At 45.6% G+C, this 9,735-nt stretch overlaps 1 pseudogene across 1 annotated transcript; it reads right to left on the bottom strand.

The window, feature by feature from the left end:
• Positions 1 to 474: 474 nt before the first annotated feature.
• On the bottom strand, positions 475 to 990 carry LOC711714 (small ribosomal subunit protein uS11 pseudogene; annotated as a pseudogene). The gene has a single exon (XR_091904.3). The product of XR_091904.3 is annotated as a small ribosomal subunit protein uS11 pseudogene (transcript).
• Between the last annotated feature and the right edge of the window lie 8,745 nt (positions 991 to 9,735).

Genomic DNA, 9,735 nt, shown 5'->3' with positions numbered 1-9,735 from the left:
CATGTCTGTAATCCCAGCACTTTAGGAGGCTGAGGCCGGCAGATCACCTGGGGTCAGGAGTTCAAGACCAGCCTGGCCAACATGGCAAAACCCCATGTCTTCTAAAAATACAAAAAGTAACTGGGTATGGTGGCACGCGCCTGTAATCCCAGCTACTGGGGAGGCTGAGGCAGGAGAATCATTTGAACCCGGGAGGCAGAGGTTGCAGTGAGCCGAGATCACACCGTTGCACTCCAACCTGGGTCATAGAGTGAGACTCCATCTCAAAAAAGAAAAAATGTTTCTTACCAAAACTGCATCTTCACTCCCATGACGCTCTTCATCTCTCTCTCTCTCTCTCTCTCTCTCTCTCTCTCTCTCTCTCTCATACTTGCTGGTTCCTTTTTATCTTGTTTCTGTTTCCTTCCTGAATCCATATTTTGAAATAACCTTAAAATTATTCCTTTTTCTCAATAAATAATACATATGTGTGCCTTTGTTTTACATGAAGGCAATTTATTAACAAAATATTTTGAGGAGTCTTGTTCACAGACAGTGACCATGGTGACCCCCCTTCCTGCGAGTGCTGTCAGAGGGGATGGGGGTGACGTCCTCAATCTGCCCGATCTTCATACCGGAGCGGGCAAGGGCTCTGAGGGTCGACTGGGCCCCAGGTCCCCGGTCCTGGGTCCTATTTCCTCCTGTGGCCTGGAGTTTGATGCGTAGGGCAGTGATACCCAGCTCCTTGCACTTCTGGGCCACATCCCGGGCAGCCAACATAGCAGCATATGGCGAGGATTTGTCTCGGTCCGCCTTCACCCTCATCCCACCAGTGACACGGCAGATGGTTTCTTTGCCAGAAAGATCAGTGACATGGACAGAAGTGTCACTGAAGGATGCAAAGATATGGCGGACACCAAATACATTCTCTCCTTCAGCCACCTGAGGTCCGAGGCTGATGACCTGTTCTTCCTTCTTTTCCTTCCCCTTTCAAGGTGCCATTTCTGCACATCGTCTCCAGTCTCCACACCAGAAAGATTTGTGCCTTTCTTATAATTTTTCTCATAAAACACATCTTTTTGGTACACTTTATATACAGAATTATATATATTAATTAGAAGTTTAACTCTTTTTTTGAGACGGAGTCTTACTCTGTCACCCAGGCTGGAGTGCAGTGGCATGATCTAGGCTCACTGCAACCTCCACCTCCCGGATTCAAGTGATTCTCCTGTCTCAGCCTCCCCAGTAGCTGGGACTACAGGTACGTGCCACCACACCTGGCTAATGTTTGTATTTTTTTCTTTGGTAGAGACAGGGTTTTGCCTTGTTGGGCAGGCTGGTCTCGAAATCCTGACCTCTAGTGATCCACCTGCCTCAGCCAAAGTGCTGGGAATCCAGGCATGAGCCACTGCACCCGGCCTAGGTTTAACTCTTGGTAATTTTAATTTCTAGCAAGCAATTTGAACGATCACATATCAGTATTTTATAGATGAGAACCATTTTGTGATTTGTAGAAACAGGTTTCTCTATAATTTTTTTTTTTTTTTTTTTTTTTTTGAGATGAAATCTTGCTCTGTTGCCCAGGCTATAGTGCAGTGGCACAATCTTGGCTCACTGCAACCTCTGCCTCCCTGTTCAAGCGATTCTCCTGCCTCAGCCTCCCAAGTAGCTGGGATTACAGGCACCTGCCACCACACCCAGCTGATTTTTGTATTTTTAGTAGACACTGGGTTTCACCATATTAGTCAGGCTGGTCTTGAACTCCTGACCTTAAGCGATCCACCCACCTCGGCCTCCCAAAGTACTGCGACTACAGGCGTGAGCCACCGTGCTCAGCCATAATGTATTTTTTTGATAGTGACTCTATTTAGTGAATCCAACAAGAGGACAAGCACAACCCTCCCCATCATTAAAAAAACATGAATTTGCACAAATCCCACTTGTGTTATTCACACATTCCACTTATTTAATGCTTTCTTTGATTTTGATACCAAAACTGTATACTGATATAAACTCCTAGGTGATGAAAAGATCATTGACAGAGCTGAGGATTTTTCATTGAAAACCCTAATCCAGGCAAATATATTAACTCAGTTGTAGGTACTGATGTCAAAAGGGGTTATGATATAGCAAGATACTAAATAACAAAGCTTCAAAACATTGAAAGCAACAGTTGACAGAAGTACAGAAGAAATAATTAATTTTACCATTATAGTGTAATTTTTTTTTTTTTTTTTTTTTTTTTTTGAGACGGAGTCTGGCTTGTCGCCCAGGCTGGAGTGCAGTGGCCGGATCTCAGCTCACTGCAAGCTCCGCCTCCCAGGTTCATGCCATTCTCCTGCCTCAGCCTCCCGAGTAGCTGGGACTACAGGTGCCCGCCACCTCGCCCGGCTAGTTTTTTGTATTTTTTTTTTTAGTAGAGACGGGGTTTCACCGTGTTAGCCAGGATGGTCTCGATCTCCTGACCTTGTGATCCACCCGTCTTGGCCTCCCAAAGTGCTGGGATTACAGGCTTGAGCCACCGCGTCCGGCCTATAGTGTAATATTTTAACATGCCTTTTCTGATAATTATTCAAACAGAAAATAAATTGGTAAGGATATAGATTTGAACTTCACAGAACATTATCTAATTGAGTACATATATGGAACACTGTATCCTCAGAATACATTCTTTTCAAGCATATGCAGAATATTTAATTTTTAAAAAATTAGGCCAGGTATAGTGGCTTGTGCTTATAAGAGATAGGAGGATCACTTGAGGCCAGGAGACAACATAGCAAGACCCTAACTCTACAAAAGATTTGAAAATTTAAAAAAGTATCTGGATGTGGTGGTGCATGCCTGTAATCCCAGCTAGTTGGGAGGTTGAGGCAGGAGGATCCTTTTAGCCGAGGAGTTCGAGGCTGCAGTGAGTCATGGTTGTGTCACTGCGCTCCAGCCTGGGCAACAGAGTGAGATCCTGTCTCTAGAAAAAAAATTTTTTGTTTTTTATACATATACACTGATCACTTAATAGACTTAAAGTCTTTAAACACGTCAAATAATTTAAACATGTCAATCATATAGATCATTTTTTCAACTACAAATCAATGTAATTATTACTTATAATAACAAAAATATAAGTGAAAACTTCCATATGTTTGGAAATTTAAATGCACAAATTTAATAACACATAAGTCAAATCACAAGGGAAATTATCAAATATTTAGAATTAGAATAATAACAAAAATAGCATCCTACAAAACTTGCAATATAAGGGTAAAATAGTATTTGTAGTAAAATTTATAGTGTAGTATAATTATAAATGTAAAAATGCTGAAAACTTATGTATCAAAAGAATGCATAATGTAGTTTTTATGTGTATTAATAGACTAGATATATGTAGTCTTTTATGAAATTTAGGAAACCAAGAACAAATGTATTTATGTTCAGCAATTAGTTTCAATTTCTTATCTTATTTGGAAATGAACCAGACATTTATGAATATCATTTATCATAACATAACTTTAAGATTTCAAATTACACGAAAAGTTAATTTATAAATGTTTATCCTATTTACATTTACCTAATTTATTTTTAACAATTCACCTAGATGATTTATGAAAACTGAGATATTAGAAGAAGTCATCAACTTATTTCCTGATTAACTTTTTATTTATTTTTTTCATATGAAGGAACACTTCTAGAAGATACCTTTCTTATATTCTAATATAAGCATTTAATGTTTTCATATGCATCACACAAATATTGATAAGAATTCTCATCTTAATTTAGTTCAAAATGCTTTCTAATTTTACTGTGATTCTTCCTTGATTAAGAAGTTATTTTAAAGTGTATTGGCCGAGCACAGTGGCTCAAGCCTGCAATCCCAGCACTTTGGGAGGCCAAGGCAGGTGAATCACTGGAGGTCAGGAGTTTGAGACCGGCCTGACCAACGTGGCGAAACCCCATCTCTACTAAGACTGGGTAATGTATGAAGAAAGAGGTTTCCTTGACTCACAGTTCTGCAGGATGGTTGGGGAGCTTCAGGAAACTTACAATCATGGCAGAAGGGCAAAGGGCAAGCAAGCACCTTCTTCATATGGCAGACCAGGAGGAAGAGAGCAAAGGGGGAAGTGCTACACACTTTTAAACAAGACCTCATGAGAACTCATTCACTATCATGAGAACAGCAAAGGGGAAGTTGGCCTCCATGATCCAATTGCCTCCCACCAGGCCCCTCCTCCAACACTGAGGATCAGAGCTCCGCACGAGATCTGAGTGGCCGCATAGAGCCAAACCATATCAGTCATCACTATGGCCATCCAGTGCCTCCCCTGTGGAGGACACCGAGCATGAATGCACAATGTGACACTCCTCCCACTCTGCCTGTTCCTGTTGTTCATCCACACACTCATTCCCCATAGCTGTGTCTCCCCATTCTTCCAAATTTGCTCCTTCCAGGTTCTCATCAACCGGTCAAACAGCCCCACCCACAACTCCATAGATATTCTTATTTCAGGTCTCTTCTGCCTCTACATGAAGCAGACAAGCAAGCTAACCGATCAGAGTGGTACCCACAGGAAGAATTTCTTCTCCACGCTGTCCTCTAGGGCCACCCTGAGCATGTTGTAGTGTAGCTTCAGTCTGTCTTCAGGTTCCATCAACACTGAACCAGCTCATCTAAGCACCAGACATAAGATTTTCCTTCTTTTGTCAGGTGGGGTGGGAAGTCCCATGCTGTCCTCCTGGAATCCCACCCACGTCTGGCCAGTTGGGTCAACTGTAACTCAGACTTCAGACTGACTTCACTTGTCACCCAGTTTACACAGCAAGGAGATCTTGATGGCAGCTGGGGTAGCTGACATCCATGTCAGCTCAGACTCCTAGGCAGTTATTCAATCCTCCCAGAAGTTCCTAATCCTTACACAGTATGGAGCCAAGTCCCTAAAGATGCTCATTGGTTCACAGTATTAGACTTAATGCCTAATTAAGGATGTTTTCTTGTGTGTACCTTTATACCTGGACTCCCAGTGTATTTTTGCTTTTGAATGAACTGATCCAGACATTCATGCTGCCTCTTAGGTTAACTGAACTGTCCTTTCTCAAGGTTTTAGAAACGGTCCCCATCTCTTTGGCAATGCATTGGCAAAAGAGTTAAAGGAACTACCATTAACTAATGGGCCCCTTTTGTAATATGTGATGACCTATTAATTTCCAGCCCTTCTAGGGAAGTCTCTGACAGGAACACAATCCAGCCCCTTAATTTTCTGGAAAAACAAGCGCATCAGGTATCCCCAGCAAGGCCCAGATCTCTGTACAGAAGGCTAAGTATTTGGGGTATGTGCCCATTCCTGGGACAGGACTTTGACTCAGGAGTTAAAAGAGGCCATCCTGGCACTCCAGTCCCCTCAGACTAAGAAACAGACCTTTAGGGGAATGGCTGGATTCTACTGGGTTTGGGCTCATAGCAGAACTACTTTATGAAGCTCTGAAAGGACGTGATCATGAGCCTTTAAATTGGGATGGAACCTGCAACAGGTATTCCTAACATTAGAAGAAAAGCTGGTAACAGCTCCTACTTTGGGACTCCCAAACATAGAAAAACTTTTCACCCTTTAGGCTGGGTGCGGTGACTCACGCTTCTAATTGCAGCACTTTGGGAGGCTGAGGCGGGCGGATCACGAGGTCAGGAGATCGAGACCATCCTGGCTACCCGGTGAAACCCCGTCTCTAATAAAAATACAAAAAATTAGCTGGGTGAGGTGGTGGGCGCCTGTAGTCCCAGCTACTCGGGAGGCTGAGGCAGGAGAATGTCGGGAACCCGGGAGGCGGAGCTTGCAGTGAGCCATGATCACACCACTGCACTCCAGCCTGGGCGACAGAGCGAGACTCCGTCTCAAAAAAAAGAAAAACTTTTCACCCTTTAGATGAACTTTCAGATGCTGTACAGCTCCATCCTTTCATCTTGGCTAAAAAACAAAGGGTAGCTTTGGGCATCCTAAACCAGGGGCTCAGGAATGACCCTATACCAGTGGTTTACTTTTCTAAACTAGACCAGGTGGTGGCTGGGTGGCCAGGAGACTTGTGAGCTGTAGCCGCCACCACTATATTGACAGAAGCCAGTAAGTTTACCTTGGGACAACCATTAGATGTCATGATCCCCCCACCAAGTAGAGGGGGTCCTAGAGACAAAGGGACACCAATGGCTAACAGAGAGCTGGTTACTTAAATGTCAGGCCCTTCTGCTTGACACCCCAGATGTTACCCTTAAAGCATGTTGAGTTTTAAACTCTGCTCCCTTGTTGCTGGACTTCATGTCCCAGGAAAGAGATCCCCAACTCATTCACTCCTGTGTGGAAACCATAGAACAGACCTGCTCTAGCAGACCTGACCTCAAAGATGAGCCCCTGAGCCCCCTGCATACCCCTGATGTAGAGTGGCTCAGAGATGGAAGTGGTTTTATTCATAAGGGAGAAAGACAGACCGGTTATGCAGTAGTTAGCCAACAAGAAGGCATTGAGGCCAAAGCTTGACCTCCCCAGACATCTGCTCAAAAAGTGGAATTAATTGGTCTAATCAGGGTCCTCCGACTGAGAAAAGACTCAAGAGTCAACATATTTACCGATTCCAAATATGGATGCCTGGTGCTCCATACTCATGACGCCGTATGGAAAGAAAAGGGACCTCTAACAGCTAAGGAATCCCCCATACAGCATTGCTCTGAGATCCTGGAATTTTAGATGCTGTCCAGCTCCCAAAGGAGGTGGCCGTTACTCACTGCAGAGGACACCAAAAGGGGGATACCTCTATTATCCCAGAGGAAATGCTCTGATGGACAGAACAGCCAAGGCCACAGGTAAAGAACACCAGCGCTCCAGGCCATGGACTAATGCGGGCACTGCACCCACGCCAGCAGCACCTACTATACTCCAGGCCACGGACTAATGCGGGCACTGCACCCACGCCAGCAGCACCTACTATACTCCAGGCCACGGACTAATGCGGGTACTGCACCCATGCCAGCAGCACCTACTATACTCCTGAGGAAAGTAAATGGGCAGAACAGATGGGCTTACAAGGCCGGGTGTGGTGGCTCCCACTTGTAATCCCAGCACTTTGGGAGGCTGAGGTAGGTGGATCACGAGTTCAGGAGTTCGAGACCAGCCTAGTAAACACAGTAAAACCCCATCTCTACTAAAAATAGAAAGAAAAAAAAAATTAGCCGGGTGTGGTGGTGCATGCCTGTAATCCTGGCTACTTGAGGGACTGAGGGAGGAGAATCATTTAAACCTGGGAGGCGGAGGTTGCAGTGAGCTGAGATCGCACCAGGAGGGTTCACGCCATTCTCCTGCCTCAGCCTCCTGAGTCGCTGGGACCACAGGTGCCCGCCACCACACCCAGCTAATTGTATTTTTGGTAGAGACGGGGTTTCACCATGTTAGCCAGGATGGTGTTGATCTGACCTCATGATCTGTCCACCTCGGCCTCCCAAAGTGCTGGGATTATAGGCGTGAGCCACTGCGCCCGGCCAGAAGTGTCCAAATTCTTAAAGAGATCATTCCAAATTTTGGATTACCAATAAATCTTCAGAGTAATAATGCACTGTCCTTTACAGCTAAAGTGGTCCAGCGGGTTTCCTCAGCATTAGGCATTACCTATCACCTTCACTCCTCCTGGAAGCCTCAGTCCTCAGGTAAGGTGGAAAAAGCCAACCATGTTTTGTTGTTGTTGTTGTTGTTTGTTTGAGATGGAGTCTCACTCTGTCGCCCAGACTGGAGTGCAGTGGTGCAATCTTGGCTCACTGCAACCTCCGCCTCCCGGGTTCAAGCAATTCTCCTGCCTCAGCCTCCCGAGTAGCTGGGATTACGGGCATGTGCCACCACACCAGTCAATCATGTTTTTAAAAGAACATTAGCAAAACTCCATCAGGAGACCTCAGAGGCCAAGGTTTCTCTCCTACCCATAGCTCTTTTACACACGAGGATAGCTCCAAAGGGAATCTTAAAGCTTAGCCCGGTTGAAATGACTTACGGGAGGCCCCTTTTCACTTCAGACCTCCTATTTGATGAAGAGATGATTGAACGCTCATCCATTGGTGTGGCTGGGTTCTGTGTCCCCACCCAAATCTCATGTTGCGTTGTGGTCTCCATCGTTGGAGCAGGGGTCTGGTGGGAGGTGATTGAATCATGGCAGCAGACTTCCCCTTCCTATTCTCCTGACAGAGTTCTCGCAAGATCTGGCTGTTCGAAAAAGTATGTAGCACTTCCCCCTTCACTCTGTGTCTCCTGTTGGCCATCTGAAGATTTGCCTGCTTCCCCTTCACCTTCCATGATTGTGAATTTCCTGAGGCCTCCCCAGAAGCAGAAGCCTGTACATCCCACAGAACCATGAACCAATTAAGCCTCTTCTTTTTTGTTTTCTTTCTTTTTCTTTTCTTTTCTTTTTTTCTTTTCTTTTTTGTTTTTTTTTTTTTTTTTGAGATGAAGTTTCGCCCTTGTTGCCCTGGCTGGAGTGCAATGGCACGATCTCGGCTCACCGCAACCTCCGCCTCCCGGGTTCAAGTGATTCTCCTGCCTCAGCCTCCTAAGTAACTGGGATTACAGGCATGTTCCACCACGCCCGGCTAATTTTGTATTTTTAGTAGAGGCGGGGTTTCTCCATGATGGTCAGGCTGGTCTCAAACTCCCAACCTCAGGTGATCCGCCCACCTCGGCCTCCCAAAGTGCTGGGATTACATGAGCCACTGCACCCAGCCTGCCTCTTTTCTTTATAAATTACCCAGTCCCAGGTAATTATTTGTAGCAGTGTGAGAATGGACTAATACAGAAAATTGGTAGCAGAGAAGTGGGCATTGCTATAAAGGTACCTGAAAATGTGGAAGCGACTTTGGAACTGGGTAACAGGCAGAGGTTGGAACAGTTTGGAGAGCTCAGAAGACAGGAAGATGTGGGAAAGTTTGGAGCTTCATAGAGACTTACTTGTTCAATTGTTGTGACCAGAATGCTGATAGTGATATGGGCAATAAAGTCCAGACTAAGGAGGTCTCAGATGGAGATAAGGAACTTATTTCGAACTGGAGCAAAGATCACTCTTGCTATTCCTTAGCAGAGACTGGTGGCATTGTGCCCCCTTAGCAGAGACTGGTGGCATTGTGCCCCTGCTCTACAGATCTGTGAAACTTTGGACTTGAGAGAGATGATTGTATCTGGCAGAAGAAATTTCTAAGCAGCAAAACATTCAAGACTTGGCTTGGCTGCTTCTAACAGTGTATGCTCATATGCAGGAACAAAGGGATTATCTGAAACTGAAATTTATATTCAAAAAAGAAGCAGAGTGGGGGAGAGGCCAAGATGGCCGAGTAGAAACAGCTCCGATCTGCTGCTCCCACAGCGACAAACGTGATTTCTGCATTTCCAGCTGAGGTCCCCAGATTCTCTCATTGAGACTGACTAGGTGGTGGGTGCAGCCCACGGAGAGCAAGGAAAAGCAGGGCGCAGAGACCGTTCACCCAGGAGCTGCATGGGGCGAAGGGATCGCCCTCCCCCAGCCGAGGGGGCAGTGAGAGGTTGCTGCTACCCGCCCAGAGAACTACGCTTTCCCCAGGGATTTTTGCAATCAGCAGATCAAGAGATTCGCTCGTGTTCCCACACCACCAGGACCCTGCGTTCCGACCATAAAGCTGTGCAGGCGACGGCAGCCCTAAGGGTCAGCGGCCGCTCAGGCGGGCACTGAGCTGCAGGAGTGTTTGCATATTTCAGCGGCTCTCGGAACTCC

The sequence above is a fragment of the Macaca mulatta genome, chromosome 5 (genome assembly GCF_049350105.2).
Source record: "Macaca mulatta isolate MMU2019108-1 chromosome 5, T2T-MMU8v2.0, whole genome shotgun sequence".
NCBI lineage: Eukaryota > Metazoa > Chordata > Mammalia > Primates > Cercopithecidae > Macaca > Macaca mulatta.
Note: the sequence above shows the minus strand (reverse complement) of the source record. Positions and strands in the feature narration are given on the sequence as shown.